This window comes from Hyla sarda, chromosome 1 (genome assembly GCF_029499605.1).
Source record: "Hyla sarda isolate aHylSar1 chromosome 1, aHylSar1.hap1, whole genome shotgun sequence".
Classification (NCBI taxonomy): domain Eukaryota; kingdom Metazoa; phylum Chordata; class Amphibia; order Anura; family Hylidae; genus Hyla; species Hyla sarda.
Window position 1 is genome coordinate 256,627,836 of NC_079189.1, and position 15,095 is coordinate 256,642,930.

The 15,095-nt window shown below is 51.0% G+C and overlaps 13 pseudogenes; all 13 read left to right on the forward strand.

Moving 5' to 3' along the window:
* The first annotated feature begins 1,781 nt into the window (after nt 1–1,781).
* Nucleotides 1,782–1,901, forward strand: LOC130352490 (5S ribosomal RNA; annotated as a pseudogene).
* Nucleotides 1,902–2,785: 884 nt separating this feature from the next.
* On the forward strand, nt 2,786–2,905 carry LOC130323016 (5S ribosomal RNA; annotated as a pseudogene).
* Nucleotides 2,906–3,990: 1,085 nt separating this feature from the next.
* LOC130335762 (5S ribosomal RNA) lies at nt 3,991–4,110 on the forward strand (annotated as a pseudogene).
* Nucleotides 4,111–4,791: 681 nt separating this feature from the next.
* Nucleotides 4,792–4,911, forward strand: LOC130333442 (5S ribosomal RNA; annotated as a pseudogene).
* A 1,079-nt stretch (nt 4,912–5,990) lies between these two features.
* Nucleotides 5,991–6,110, forward strand: LOC130349204 (5S ribosomal RNA; annotated as a pseudogene).
* Nucleotides 6,111–6,192: 82 nt separating this feature from the next.
* LOC130323539 (5S ribosomal RNA) lies at nt 6,193–6,312 on the forward strand (annotated as a pseudogene).
* Nucleotides 6,313–8,204: 1,892 nt separating this feature from the next.
* LOC130352491 (5S ribosomal RNA) lies at nt 8,205–8,324 on the forward strand (annotated as a pseudogene).
* An 884-nt stretch (nt 8,325–9,208) lies between these two features.
* Nucleotides 9,209–9,328, forward strand: LOC130323027 (5S ribosomal RNA; annotated as a pseudogene).
* A 1,287-nt stretch (nt 9,329–10,615) lies between these two features.
* Nucleotides 10,616–10,735, forward strand: LOC130352980 (5S ribosomal RNA; annotated as a pseudogene).
* Nucleotides 10,736–11,019: 284 nt separating this feature from the next.
* On the forward strand, nt 11,020–11,139 carry LOC130352393 (5S ribosomal RNA; annotated as a pseudogene).
* A 1,485-nt stretch (nt 11,140–12,624) lies between these two features.
* LOC130352503 (5S ribosomal RNA) lies at nt 12,625–12,744 on the forward strand (annotated as a pseudogene).
* A 757-nt stretch (nt 12,745–13,501) lies between these two features.
* On the forward strand, nt 13,502–13,621 carry LOC130326110 (5S ribosomal RNA; annotated as a pseudogene).
* Nucleotides 13,622–13,893: 272 nt separating this feature from the next.
* LOC130335982 (5S ribosomal RNA) lies at nt 13,894–14,013 on the forward strand (annotated as a pseudogene).
* Nucleotides 14,014–15,095: the final 1,082 nt, after the last annotated feature.

The window sequence follows — 15,095 nt, forward strand, 5'->3', positions numbered from 1 at the left end:
TGCTCTCGTCAGATCGCAGACTGGTACAGATCTTAGGGCCCGGTAAGTACCGGCATGGGACACTGGCTGGGAATCCCGGCTGCCGTTGACATTTTGCTCTGTTGCCGCCTTACGCTCCGATTCCGAAAAGGATTTATTGATGCTTAAATCCACAGTATACAGGGTGTGAAGATGTCTACGGCCATCCAAAGCTGAATGCGCCTGTTCTCGTCAGATCGCAGACTGGTACAGATCTTAGGGCCCGGTAAGTACCGGCATGGGACACTGGCTGGGAATCCCGGCTGCCGTTGACATTTTGCTCTGTTGCCGCCTTCCGTTCCGTTCCGATTCCGAAAAGGATTTATTGATGCTTAAATGCACAGTATAAAGGGCGAGAAGCTGTCAACAGCCATCCTTAGCTGTATGCGCCTTCTCTCGTCCGATCGCAGACTGCTACCCAGCTTAGGGCCCGGTAAGTACCAGCATGGGAGACTGGCTGGGAATCCCGGCTGCCGTTGACATTTTGCTCTGTTGCCGCCTTCCGTTCCGATTCCGAAAAGGATTTATTGATGCTTAAATGCACAGTATACAAAATGTGAAGCTGTCAACGGCCATCCTAAGCTGAACGCGCCTGCTCTCGGCAGATCGCAGACTGCTACCCAGCTTAGGGCCTGGTAAGAACCAGCATGGGAGACTGGCTGGGAATCCCGGGTGCAGTTGACATTTTAATCTGTTGCCGCCTTCCGCTCCGATTCGGAAAAGGATTTATTGATGCTAAAATGCACAGTATAAAGGGCATGAAGCTGTTAACGGCCATCCTAAGCTGAACGCGCCTGCTCTCGTCAGATCGCAGACTGCTACCCAGGTTAGGGCCCGGTAAGTACCAGCATGGGAGACTGGCTGGGAATCTCAGGTGTTGTTGACATTTTGCTCTGTAGCTCTGTAGACATTTTGCTCCGATTCCGAAAAGGATTTATTGATGCTTAAATCCACAATATACAGGGTGTGAAACCGTCTACGGCTATCCTAAGCTGAATGCGCCTGTTCTTGTCAGATCGCAGACTGCTGCCCGGCAAATACGGGCATGGGAGACTGGCTGGCAATCCAAGGTGCTATTGACATTTTGAACTGTTGCAGCCTTCCTCTCCGATTAAAAAAAATATTTATTGATGCTTAAATCCACAGTATACAAGGCATGAAGATGTCAACGGCCATCCTAAGCTGAACGCGCCTGCTCTCGTCAGATCGCAGACTGCTACCCAGCTTAGGGCCCGGTAAGTACTGGCATGGGAGACTGGCTGGGAATCCCGGCTGACGTTGACATTTTGCTCTGTTGCCGCCTTCCGTTCCGATTCCGAAAAGGATTTATTGATGCCTAAATGCACAGTATAAAGGGTGAGAAGCTGTCAACGGCCATCCTAAGCTGAACGCGCCTGCTCTCGTCAGATCGCAGACTGCTTCCCAGCTTAGGGCCTGGTAGGTACCAGCATTGGAAACTGGCTGGGAATCCTGGGTGCAGTTGACACTTTAATCTGTTGCCGCCTTCCGCTCCGATTCGGAAAAGGATTTACTGATGCTTAAATGCACAGTTTAAAGGGCGTGAAGCTGTCAACGGCCATCCTAAGCTGAACGCGCCTGCCCTCGTCAGATCGCAGACTGCTACCCAGCTTAGGGCCCGTTAAGTACCAGCATGGGAGACTGGCTGGGAATCCCGGGTGCAGTTGACATTTTGCTCTGTTTCTGCTCCGATTCCGAAAATTATTTATTGATGCTTAAATCCACAGTATACAAAGTGAGAAGCTGTCAACGGCCTTCCTAAGCTGAACGCGCCTGCTCTCGTCAGATCGCAGACTGCTACCCAGCTTAGGGCCCGGTAAGTACCAGCATGGGAGACTGGCTGGGAATCCCAGGTGTTGTTGACATTTTGCTCTGTAGCCGCCTTCCGCTCCGATTTGGAAAAGGATTTATTGATGCTTAAATCCACAGTATACAGGGTGTGAAGCCGTCTACGGCTATCCTAAGCTGAATGTGCCTGTTCTTGTCAGATCGCAGACTTTTACCCAGCTTAGGGCCCGGTAAGTACCAGCATGGGAGACTGGCTGGGAATCTCAGGTGTTGTTGACATTTTGCTCTGTAGCTCTGTAGACATTTTGCTCCGATTCCGAAAAGGATTTATTGATGCTTAAATCCACAGTATACAGGGTGTGAAGCCGTCTACGGCTATCCTAAGCTGAATGTGCCTGTTCTTGTCAGATCGCAGACTGCTGCCCGGCAAGTACGGGCATGGGAGACTGGCTGGCAATCCAAGGTGCTATTGACATTTTGCTCTGTTGCCGCCTTCCTCTCCGATTCCGAAAAGGATTTATTGATGCTTAAATGCACAGTATAAAAAGCATGAAGCTGTCAATGGCCATCCTAAGCTGAACGCGCCTGCACTCGTCCGATCGCAGACTGCTACTCAGCTTAGGGCCCGGTAAGTACTGGCATGGGAGACTGGCTGGGAATCCTGGGTGCTGTTGACATTTTGCTCTATTGCTGCCTTCCGCTCCGATTCCGAAAAGAATTTATTGATGCTTAAATCCACAGTATACAAGGTGTGAAGCTGTCGACGTCCATCCTAAGCTTAACTCGCCTGCTCTCGTCAGATCGCAGACTGGTACAGATTTTAGGGCCCAGTAAGTACCGGCATGAGACACTGGCTGGGAATCCCGGCTGCCGTTGACATTTTGCTCTGTTGCCGCCTTCCCTTCCGATTCCGAAAAGGATTTATTGATGCTTAAATGCACAGTATAAAGGGTGAGAAGCTGTCAACGACCATCCTAAGCTGAACGCGCCTGCTCTCGTCAGATCGCAGACTGCTACCCAGCTTAGGGCCCGGTAAGTACTGGCATGGGAGACTGGCTGGGAATCCCAGGTGCCGTTGACATTTTGCTCTATTGCTGCCCTCCGCTTCGATTCCGAAAAGAATTTATTGATGCTTAAATCCACAGTATACAAGGTGTGAAGCTGTCGACGGCCATCCTAAGCTTAACGCGCCTGCTCTCGTCAGATCGCAGACTGGTACAGATCTTAGGGCCCGGTAAGTACCGGCATGGGACACTGGCTGGGAATCCCGGCTGCCGTTGACATTTTGCTCTGTTGCCGCCTTACGCTCCGATTCCGAAAAGAATTTATTGATGCTTAAATCCACAGTATACAGGGTGTGAAGATGTCTACGGCCATCCTAAGCTGAATGCGCCTGTTCTCGTCAGATCGCAGACTGCTTCCCAGCTTCGGGCCTGGTAAGTACCAGCATGGGAGACTGGCTGGGAATCCCGGGTGCAGTTGACATTTTGCTCTGTTTCTGCTCCGATTCCGAAAATTATTTATTGATGCTTAAATCCACAGTATACAAAGAGAGAAGCTGTCAACGGCCATCCTAAGCTGAACACGCCTGCTCTCGTCAGATCGCAGACTGCTACCCAGCTTAGGGCCCGTTAAGTACCATTATGGGAGACTGGCTGGGAATCCCAGGTGTCATTGACATTTTGCTCTGTTGCCGCCTTACGCTCCGATTCCGAAAAGGATTTATTGATGCTTAAATCCACAGTATACAGGGTGTGAAGATGTCTACGGCCATCCTAAGCTGAATGCGCCTGTTCTCGTCAGATCGCAGACTGGTACAGATCTTAGGGCCCGGTAAGTACCGGCATGGGACACTGGCTGGGAATCCCGGCTGCCGTTGACATTTTGCTCTGTTGCCGCCTTCCGTTCCGATTCCGAAAAGGATTTATTGATGCTTAAATGCACAGTATAAAGGGCGAGAAGCTGTCAACGGCCATCCTAAGCTGAACGCGCCTGCTCTCGTCAGATCGCAGACTGCTACCCAGCTTAGGGCCCGGTAATTACCAGCATGGGAGACTGGCTGGGAATCCCGGCTGCCGTTGACATTTTGCTCTGTTGCCGCCTTCCGTTTCGATTCCGAAAAGGATTTATTGATGCTTAAATGCACAGTATACAAAATGTGAAGCTGTCAACGGCCATCCTAAGCTGAACACGCCTGCTCTCATCAGATCGCAGACTGCTACCCAGCTTAGGGCCTGGTAAGTACCAGCATGGGAGACTGGCTGGGAATCCCGGGTGCAGTTGACATTTTAATCTGTTGCCGCCTTCCGTTCCGATTCTGAAAAGGATTTATTGATGCTTAAATGCACAGTATACAGGGTGTGAAGATGTCTACGGCCATCCTAAGCTAAATGCGCCTGTTCTCGTCAGCTCGCAGACTGCTTCCCAGCTTCGGGCCTGGTAAGTACCAGCATGGGAGACTGGCTGGGAATCCTGGGTGCAGTTGACATTTTGCTCTGTTTCTGCTCCGATTCCGAAAATTATTTATTGATGCTTAAATCCACAGTATACAAAGTGTGAAGCTGTCAACGGCCATCCTAAACTGAACGCGCCTGCTCTCGTCAGATCACAGACTGCTACCCAGCTTAGGGCCCGTTAAGTACCAGCATGGGAGACTGGCTGGGAATCCCAGGTGTCGTTGATATTTTGCTCTGTTGCCGCCTTACGCTCCAATTCCGAAAAGGATTTATTGATGCTTAAATCCACAGTATACAGGGTGTGAAGATGTCTACGGCCATCCTAAGCTGAATGCGCCTGTTCTCGTCAGATCGCAGACTAGTACAGATCTTAGGGCCCGGTAAGTACCGGCATGGGACACTGGCTGGGAATCCCGGCTGCCGTTGACATTTTGCTCTGTTGCCGCCTTCCGTTCCGATTCCGCAAAGGATTTATTGATGCTTAAATGCACAGTATAAAGGGCGAGAAGCTGTCAACGGCCATCCTAAGCTGAACGCGCCTGCTCTCGTCAGATCGCAGACTGCTACCCAGCTTAGGGCCCGGTAAGTACCAGCATGGGAGACTGGCTGGGAATCCCGGCTGCCGTTGACATTTTGCTCTGTTGCCGCCTTCCGTTTCTATTCTGAAAAGGATTTATTGATGCTTAAATGCACAGTATACAAAATGTGAAGCTGTCAACGGCCATCCTAAGCTGAACGCGCCTGCTCTCGTCAGATCGCAGACTGCTACCCAGCTTAGGGCCCTGTAAGTACCAGCATGGGAGACTGGCTGGGAATCCCGGGTGCAGTTGACATTTTGCTATGTTGCCGCCTTCCGCTCCGATTCGGAAAATTATTTATTGATGCTTAAATGCACAGTATAAAGGGCGTGAAGCTGTCAACGACCATCCTGAGCTGAACGCGCCTGCTCTCGTCAGATCACAGACTGCTACCCAGCTTAGGCCCGGTAAGTACCAGCATGGGAGACTGGCTGGGAATCCCAGGTGTTGTTGACATTTTGCTCTGTAGCCGCCTTCCGCTCCGATTCCGAAAAGGATTTATTGATGCTTAAATCCACAGTATACAGGGTGTGAAGCCGTCTACGGCTATCCTAAGCTGAATGTGCCTGTTCTTGTCAGATCGCAGACTGCTGCCCGGCAAGTACGGGCATGGGAGACTGGCTGGCAATCCAAGGTGCTATTGACATTTTGCTCTGTTGCCGCCTTCCTCTCCGATTCCGAAAAGGATTTATTGATGCTTAAATGCACAGTATAAAAAGCATGAAGCTGTCAATGGCCATCCTAAGCTGAACGCGCCTGCACTCGTCCGATCGCAGACTGCTACTCAGCTTAGGGCCCGGTAAGTACTGGCATGGGAGACTGGCTGGGAATCCTGGGTGCTGTTGACATTTTGCTCTATTGCTGCCTTCCGCTCCGATTCCGAAAAGAATTTATTGATGCTTAAATCCACAGTATACAAGGTGTGAAGCTGTCGACGGCCATCCTAAGCTTAACTCGCCTGCTCTCGTCAGATCGCAGACTGGTACAGATTTTAGGGCCCGGTAAGTACCGGCATGAGACACTGGCTGGGAATCCCGGCTGCCGTTGACATTTTGCTCTGTTGCCGCCTTCCCTTCCGATTCCGAAAAGGATTTATTGATGCTTAAATGCACAGTATAAAGGGTGAGAAGCTGTCAACGACCATCCTAAGCTGAACGCGCCTGCTCTCGTCAGATCGCAGACTGCTACCCAGCTTAGGGCCCGGTAAGTACCAGCATAGGAGACTGGCTGGGAATCCCAGGTGTCGTTGACATTTTGCTCTGTTGCCGCCTTACGCTCCGATTCCGAAAAGAATTTATTGATGCTTAAATCCACAGTATTCAGGGTGTGAAGATGTCTACGGCCATCCTAAGCTGAATGCGCCTGTTCTCGTCAGATCGCAGACTGCTACCCAGCTTAGGGCCCGGTAAGTACTGGCATGGGAGACTGGCTGGGAATCCCAGGTGCCGTTGACATTTTGCTCTATTGCTGCCCTCCGCTTCGATTCCGAAAAGAATTTATTGATGCTTAAATCCACAGTATACAAGGTGTGAAGCTGTCGACGGCCATCCTAAGCTTAACGCGCCTGCTCTCGTCAGATCGCAGACTGGTACAGATCTTAGGGCCCGGTAAGTACCGGCATGGGACACTGGCTGGGAATCCCGGCTGCCGTTGACATTTTGCTCTGTTGCCGCCTTACGCTCCGATTCCGAAAAGGATTTATTGATGCTTAAATCCACAGTATACAGGGTGTGAAGATGTCTACGGCCATCCAAAGCTGAATGCGCCTGTTCTCGTCAGATCGCAGACTGGTACAGATCTTAGGGCCCGGTAAGTACCGGCATGGGACACTGGCTGGGAATCCCGGCTGCCGTTGACATTTTGCTCTGTTGCCGCCTTCCGTTCCGTTCCGATTCCGAAAAGGATTTATTGATGCTTAAATGCACAGTATAAAGGGCGAGAAGCTGTCAACAGCCATCCTTAGCTGTATGCGCCTTCTCTCGTCCGATCGCAGACTGCTACCCAGCTTAGGGCCCGGTAAGTACCAGCATGGGAGACTGGCTGGGAATCCCGGCTGCCGTTGACATTTTGCTCTGTTGCCGCCTTCCGTTCCGATTCCGAAAAGGATTTATTGATGCTTAAATGCACAGTATACAAAATGTGAAGCTGTCAACGGCCATCCTAAGCTGAGCGCGCCTGCTCTCGGCAGATCGCAGACTGCTACCCAGCTTAGGGCCTGGTAAGAACCAGCATGGGAGACTGGCTGGGAATCCCGGGTGCAGTTGACATTTTAATCTGTTGCCGCCTTCCGCTCCGATTCGGAAAAGGATTTATTGATGCTAAAATGCACAGTATAAAGGGCATGAAGCTGTTAACGGCCATCCTAAGCTGAACGCGCCTGCTCTCGTCAGATCGCAGACTGCTACCCAGGTTAGGGCCCGGTAAGTACCAGCATGGGAGACTGGCTGGGAATCTCAGGTGTTGTTGACATTTTGCTCTGTAGCTCTGTAGACATTTTGCTCCGATTCCGAAAAGGATTTATTGATGCTTAAATCCACAATATACAGGGTGTGAAACCGTCTACGGCTATCCTAAGCTGAATGCGCCTGTTCTTGTCAGATCGCAGACTGCTGCCCGGCAAATACGGGCATGGGAGACTGGCTGGCAATCCAAGGTGCTATTGACATTTTGAACTGTTGCAGCCTTCCTCTCCGATTAAAAAAAATATTTATTGATGCTTAAATCCACAGTATACAAGGCATGAAGATGTCAACGGCCATCCTAAGCTGAACGCGCCTGCTCTCGTCAGATCGCAGACTGCTACCCAGCTTAGGGCCCGGTAAGTACTGGCATGGGAGACTGGCTGGGAATCCCGGCTGACGTTGACATTTTGCTCTGTTGCCGCCTTCCGTTCCGATTCCGAAAAGGATTTATTGATGCCTAAATGCACAGTATAAAGGGTGAGAAGCTGTCAACGGCCATCCTAAGCTGAACGCGCCTGCTCTCGTCAGATCGCAGACTGCTTCCCAGCTTAGGGCCTGGTAGGTACCAGCATTGGAAACTGGCTGGGAATCCTGGGTGCAGTTGACACTTTAATCTGTTGCCGCCTTCCGCTCCGATTCGGAAAAGGATTTACTGATGCTTAAATGCACAGTTTAAAGGGCGTGAAGCTGTCAACGGCCATCCTAAGCTGAACGCGCCTGCCCTCGACAGATCGCAGACTGCTACCCAGCTTAGGGCCCGTTAAGTACCAGCATGGGAGACTGGCTGGGAATCCCGGGTGCAGTTGACATTTTGCTCTGTTTCTGCTCCGATTCCGAAAATTATTTATTGATGCTTAAATCCACAGTATACAAAGTGAGAAGCTGTCAACGGCCTTCCTAAGCTGAACGCGCCTGCTCTCGTCAGATCGCAGACTGCTACCCAGCTTAGGGCCCGGTAAGTACCAGCATGGGAGACTGGCTGGGAATCCCAGGTGTTGTTGACATTTTGCTCTGTAGCCGCCTTCCGCTCCGATTTGGAAAAGGATTTATTGATGCTTAAATCCACAGTATACAGGGTGTGAAGCCGTCTACGGCTATCCTAAGCTGAATGTGCCTGTTCTTGTCAGATCGCAGACTTTTACCCAGCTTAGGGCCCGGTAAGTACCAGCATGGGAGACTGGCTGGGAATCTCAGGTGTTGTTGACATTTTGCTCTGTAGCTCTGTAGACATTTTGCTCCGATTCCGAAAAGGATTTATTGATGCTTAAATCCACAGTATACAGGGTGTGAAGCCGTCTACGGCTATCCTAAGCTGAATGTGCCTGTTCTTGTCAGATCGCAGACTGCTGCCCGGCAAGTACGGGCATGGGAGACTGGCTGGCAATCCAAGGTGCTATTGACATTTTGCTCTGTTGCCGCCTTCCTCTCCGATTCCGAAAAGGATTTATTGATGCTTAAATGCACAGTATAAAAAGCATGAAGCTGTCAATGGCCATCCTAAGCTGAACGCGCCTGCACTCGTCCGATCGCAGACTGCTACTCAGCTTAGGGCCCGGTAAGTACTGGCATGGGAGACTGGCTGGGAATCCTGGGTGCTGTTGACATTTTGCTCTATTGCTGCCTTCCGCTCCGATTCCGAAAAGAATTTATTGATGCTTAAATCCACAGTATACAAGGTGTGAAGCTGTCGACGTCCATCCTAAGCTTAACTCGCCTGCTCTCGTCAGATCGCAGACTGGTACAGATTTTAGGGCCCAGTAAGTACCGGCATGAGACACTGGCTGGGAATCCCGGCTGCCGTTGACATTTTGCTCTGTTGCCGCCTTCCCTTCCGATTCCGAAAAGGATTTATTGATGCTTAAATGCACAGTATAAAGGGTGAGAAGCTGTCAACGACCATCCTAAGCTGAACGCGCCTGCTCTCGTCAGATCGCAGACTGCTACCCAGCTTAGGGCCCGGTAAGTACTGGCATGGGAGACTGGCTGGGAATCCCAGGTGCCGTTGACATTTTGCTCTATTGCTGCCCTCCGCTTCGATTCCGAAAAGAATTTATTGATGCTTAAATCCACAGTATACAAGGTGTGAAGCTGTCGACGGCCATCCTAAGCTTAACGCGCCTGCTCTCGTCAGATCGCAGACTGGTACAGATCTTAGGGCCCGGTAAGTACCGGCATGGGACACTGGCTGGGAATCCCGGCTGCCGTTGACATTTTGCTCTGTTGCCGCCTTACGCTCCGATTCCGAAAAGGATTTATTGATGCTTAAATCCACAGTATACAGGGTGTGAAGATGTCTACGGCCATCCTAAGCTGAATGCGCCTGTTCTCGTCAGATCGCAGACTGGTACAGATCTTAGGGCCCGGTAAGTACCGGCATGGGACACTGGCTGGGAATCCCGGCTGCCGTTGACATTTTGCTCTGTTGCCGCCTTCCGTTCCGTTCCGATTCCGAAAAGGATTTATTGATGCTTAAATGCACAGTATAAAGAGCGAGAAGCTGTCAACAGCCATCCTTAGCTGTATGCGCCTCCTCTCGTCCGATTGCAGACTGCTACCCAGCTTAGGGCCCGGTAAGTACCAGCATGGGAGACTGGCTGGGAATCCCGGCTGCCGTTGACATTTTGCTCTGTTGCCGCCTTCCGTTCCGATTCCGAAAAGGATTTATTGATGCTTAAATGCACAGTATACAAAGTGTGAACCTGTCAATGGCCATCCTAAGCTGAATGCGCCTGCTCTCGGCAGATCGCAGACTGATACCCAGCTTAGGGCCTGGTAAGTACCAGCATGGGAGACTGGCTGGGAATCCCGGGTGCAGTTGACATTTTAATCTGTTGCCGCCTTCCGCTCCGATTCGGAAAAGGATTTATTGATGCTTAAATGCACAGTATAAAGGGCGTGAAGCTGTCAACGGCCATCCTAAGCTGAACGCGCCTGCTCTCGTCAGATCGCAGACTGCTACCCAGCTCAGGGCCCGGTAGGTACCAGCATGGGAGACTGGCTGGGAATCCCAGGTGTTGTTGACATTTTGCTCTGTAGCCGCCTTCCGCTCCGATTCCGAAAAGGATTTATTGATGCTTAAATCCACAGTATAGAGGGTGTGAAGCCGTCTACGGCTATCCTAAGCCGAATGTGCCTGTTGTTGTCAGATTGCAGACTGCTGCCCGGCAAGTACGGGCATGGGAGACTGGCTGGCAATCCAAGGTGCTATTGACATTTTGCTCTGTTGCTGCCTTCCTCTCCGATTCCGAAAAGGATTTATTGATGCTTAAATGCACAGTATAAAAAGCATGAAGCTGTCAATGGCTGTCCTAAGCTGAACGCGCCTGCTCTCGTCAGATCGCAGACTGCTACCCAGCTTAGGGCCTGGTAAGTACTGGCATGGGAGACTGGCTGGGAATCCCGGGTGCCGTTGACATTTTGCTCTATTGCTGCCTTCCGCTCCGATTCCGAAAAGAATTTATTGATGCTTAAATCCACAGTATACAAGGTGTGAAGCTGTCGACGGCCATCCTAAGCTGAACGTGCCTGCTCTCGTCAGATCGCAGACTGGTACAGATCTTTGGGCCGGTAAATACCGGCATGGGACACTGGCTGGGAATCCCGGCTGCCGTTGACATTTTGCTCTGTTGCCGCCTTCCGTTTCCGATTCCGAAAAGGATTTATTGATGCTTAAATGCACAGTATAAAGGGCGAGAAGCTGTCAACGGCCATCCTAAGCTGAACGTGCCTGCTCTCGTCAGATCGCAGACTGCTACCCAGCTTAGGGCCCGGTAAGTACCAGCATGGGAGACTGGCTGGGAATCCCAGGTGCAGTTGACCTTTTGCTCTGTTGCCGCCTTATGCTCCTTACGCTTACGATTTATTGATGCTTAAATCCACAGTATACAGGGTGTGAAGATGTCTACGGCCATCCTAAGCTGAATGCGCCTGTTCTTGTCAGATCGCAGACTGTTACCCAGCTTAGGGCCTGGTAAGTACCAGCATGGGAGACTGTCTGGGAATCCCGGGTGCAGTTGACACTTTAATCTGTTGCCGCCTTCCGCTCCGATTCGGAAAAGGATTTATTGATGCTTAAATCCACAATACACAGGGTGTGAAGCTGTCAACGGCCATCCTAAGCCTGAACGTGCCTGCTTCTCCTCAGATCGCAGACGGCTGCCCGGCAGTTACCGGCATGGGAGACTGGCTGGCAATCCAAGGTGCCGTTGACATTTTGCTTTGTTGCCGCCTTCCTCTCCGATTAATAAAAATATTTATTGATGCTTAAATCCACAGTATACAAGGCGTGAAGATGTCAACGGCCATCCTAAGCTGAACGCGCCTGCTCTCGTCAGATCGCAGACTGCTACCCAGCTTAGGGCCCAGTAAGTACCGGCATGGGAGACTGGCTGGGAATCCCGGGTGCAGTTGACATTATGCCCTGTTGCCGCCTTCCGTTCCGATTCCGAAAAGGATTTATTGATGCTTAAATGCACAGTATAAAAAGCATGAAGCTGTCAATGGCCATCCTAAGCTGAACGCGCCTGCTCTCGTCAGATCGCAGACTGCTACCCAGCCTAGGGCCCATTAAGTACCGGCATGGGAGACTGGCTGGGAATCCCGGGTGTAGTTGACATTTTGCTCTGTTGCCGCCTTCCGTTCCGATTCCGAAAAGGATTTATTGATGCTTAAATGCACAGTATAAAAATCATGAAGCTGTCAATGGCCATCCTAAGCTGAACGCGCCTGCTCTCGTCAGATCGCAGACTGCTACCCAGCTTAGGGCCTGGTAAGTACTGGCATGGGACACTGGCTGGGAATCCCGGCTGCCGTTGACATTTTGCTCTGTTGCCGCCTTCCGTTCCGATTCCGAAAAGGATTTATTGATGCCTAAATGCACAGTATAAAGGGCGAGAAGCTGTCAACGGCCATCCTAAGCTGAACGCACCTGCTCTCGTCAGATTGCAGACTGCTACCCAGCTTAGGGCTCAATAAGTACCGGCATGGGAGACTGGCTGGGAATCCCGGGTGCAGTTGACATTTTGCTCTGTTGCCGCCTTCCGCTCCGATTCCGAAAAAGGATTTATTGATGCTTAAATGCGCAGTATGAAAATCATGAAGCTGTCAATGGCCATCCTAAGCTGGACGCGCCTGCTCTCGTCACATCGCAGACTGCTACCCAGCTTAGGGCCCGGTAAGTACTGGCATGGGAGACTGGCTGGGAATCCCGGTTGCCGTTGACATTTTGCTCCTATGCCGCCTTCAGTTCCGATTCCGAAAAGGATTTATTGATGCTTAAATGCACAGTATACAAAGTGTGAAGCTGTCAACGGCCATCCTAAGCTGAACGCGCCTGCTCTCGTCAGATCGCAGACTGCTACCCAGCTTAGGGCCTGGTAAGTACCAGCGTGGGAGACTGGCTGGGAATCCCGGGTGCAGTTGACATTTTAATCTGTTGCTGCCTTCCGCTCCGATTCGGAAAAGGATTTATTGATGCTTAAATGCACAGTATAAAGGGCGTGAAGCTGTCAACGGCCATCCTAAGCTGAACGCGCCTGCTCTCGTCAGATTGCAGACTGCTACCCAGCTTAGGGCCCGGTAAGTACCAGCATGGGAGACTGGCTGGGAATCCCGGGTGGAGTTGACATTTTGCTCTGTTTCTGCTACGAGTCCGAAAATTATTTATTGATACTTAAATCCACAGTATACAAAGTGTGAAGCTGTCAACGGCCATTCTAAGCTGAACGCGCCTGCTCTCGTCAGATCGCAAACTTCTACCCAGCTTAGGGCCTGGTAAGTACCAGCATGGGAGACTGGCTGGGAATCCCGGGTGCAGTTGACATTTTAATCTGTTGCCGCCTTCCGCTCCGATTCGGAAAAGGATTTATTGATGCTTAAATCCACAATACACAGGGTGTGAAGCTGTCAACGGCCATCCTAAGCCTGAACGTGCCTGCTCTCCTCAGATCGCAGACCGCTGCCCGGCAGTTACCGGCATGGGAGACTGGCTGGCAATCCAAGGTGCCGTTGACATTTTGCTTTGTTGCCGCCTTCCTCTCCGATTAATAAAAATATTTATTGATGCTTAAATGCACCTGGGAATCCCGGGTGCAGTTGACATTATGCTCTGTTGCCGCCTTCCGTTCCGATTCCGAAAAGGATTTATTGATGCTTAAATGCACAGTATAAAAAGCATGAAGCTGTCAATGGCCATCCTAAGCTGAACGCGCCTGCTCTCGTCAGATCGCAGACTGCTACCCAGCTTAGGGCCCGGTAAGTACTAGCATGGGAGACTGGCTGGGAATCCCAGGTGTTGTTGACATTTTGCTCTGTAGCCGCCTTCCGCTCCGATTCCGAAAAGGATTTATTGATGCTTAAATCCACAGTATACAGGGTGTGAAGCCGTCTACGGCTATCCTAAGCTGAATGTGCCTGTTCTTGTCAGATCGCAGACTGCTGCCCGGCAAGTACGGGCATGGGAGACTGGCTGGCAATCCAAGGTGCTATTGACATTTTGCTCTGTTGCCGCCTTCCTCTCCGATTCCGAAAAGGATTTATTGATGCTTAAATGCACAGTATAAAAAGCATGAAGCTGTCAATGGCCATCCTAAGCTGAACGCGCCTGCTCTCGTCAGATCGCAGACTGCTACCCAGCTTAGGGCCCGGTAAGTACCAGCATGGGAGACTGGCTGGGAATCCTGGGTGCCGTTGACATTTTGCTCTATTGCTGCTTTCCGCTCCGATTCCGAAAAGAATTTATTGATGCTTAAATCCACAGTAGACAAGGTGTGAAGCTGTCGACGGCCATCCTAAGCTTAACGCGCCTGCTCTTGTCAGATCGCAGACTGGTACAGATCTAAGGGCCCGGTAAGTACCGGCATGGGACACTGGCTCGGAATCCCGGCTGCCGTTGACATTTTGCTCTGTTGCCGCCTTCCGTTTCCGATTCCGAAAAGGATTTATTGATGCTTAAATGCACAGTATAAAGGGCAAGAAGCTGTCAACGGCCATCCTAAGCTGAACGTGCCTGCTCTCGTCAGATCACAGACTGCTACCCAGCTTAGGGCTCGGAAAGTACCAGCATGGGAGACTGGCTGGGAATCCCAGGTGTCGTTGACATTTTGCTCTGTTGCCGCCTTAGGCTCCGATTCCGAAAAGGATTTATTGATGCTTAAATCCACAGTATACAGGGTGTGAAGATGTCTACGGCCATCCTAAGCTGAATGCGCCTGTTCTCGTCAGATCGCAGATTGCTACCCAGCTTCGGGCCTGGTAAGTACCAGCATGGGAGACTGGCTGGGATTCCCGGGTGGAGTTGACATTTTGCTCTGTTTCTGCTACGAGTCCGAAAATTATTTATTGATGCTTAAATCCACAGTATACAAAGTGTGAAGCTGTCAACGGCCATCCTAAGCTGAACGCGCCTGCTCTCGTCAGATCGTAGACTTCTACCCAGCTTAGGGCCTGGTAAGTACCAGCATGGGAGACTGGCTGGGAATCCCGGGTGCAGTTGACATTTTAATCTGTTGCCGCCTTCCGCTCCGATTCGGAAAAGGATTTATTGATGCTTAAATCCACAATACACAGGGTGTGAAGCTGTCAGCGGCCATCCTAAGCCTGAACGTGCCTGCTCTCCTCAGATCACAGACTGCTGCCCGGCAGTTACCGGCATGGGAGACTGGCTGGCAATACAAGGTGCCATTGACATTTTGCTCTGTTGCCGCCTTCCTCTCCGATTAATAAAAATATTTATTGATGCTTAAATCCACAATATACAAGGCGTGAAGATGTCAACG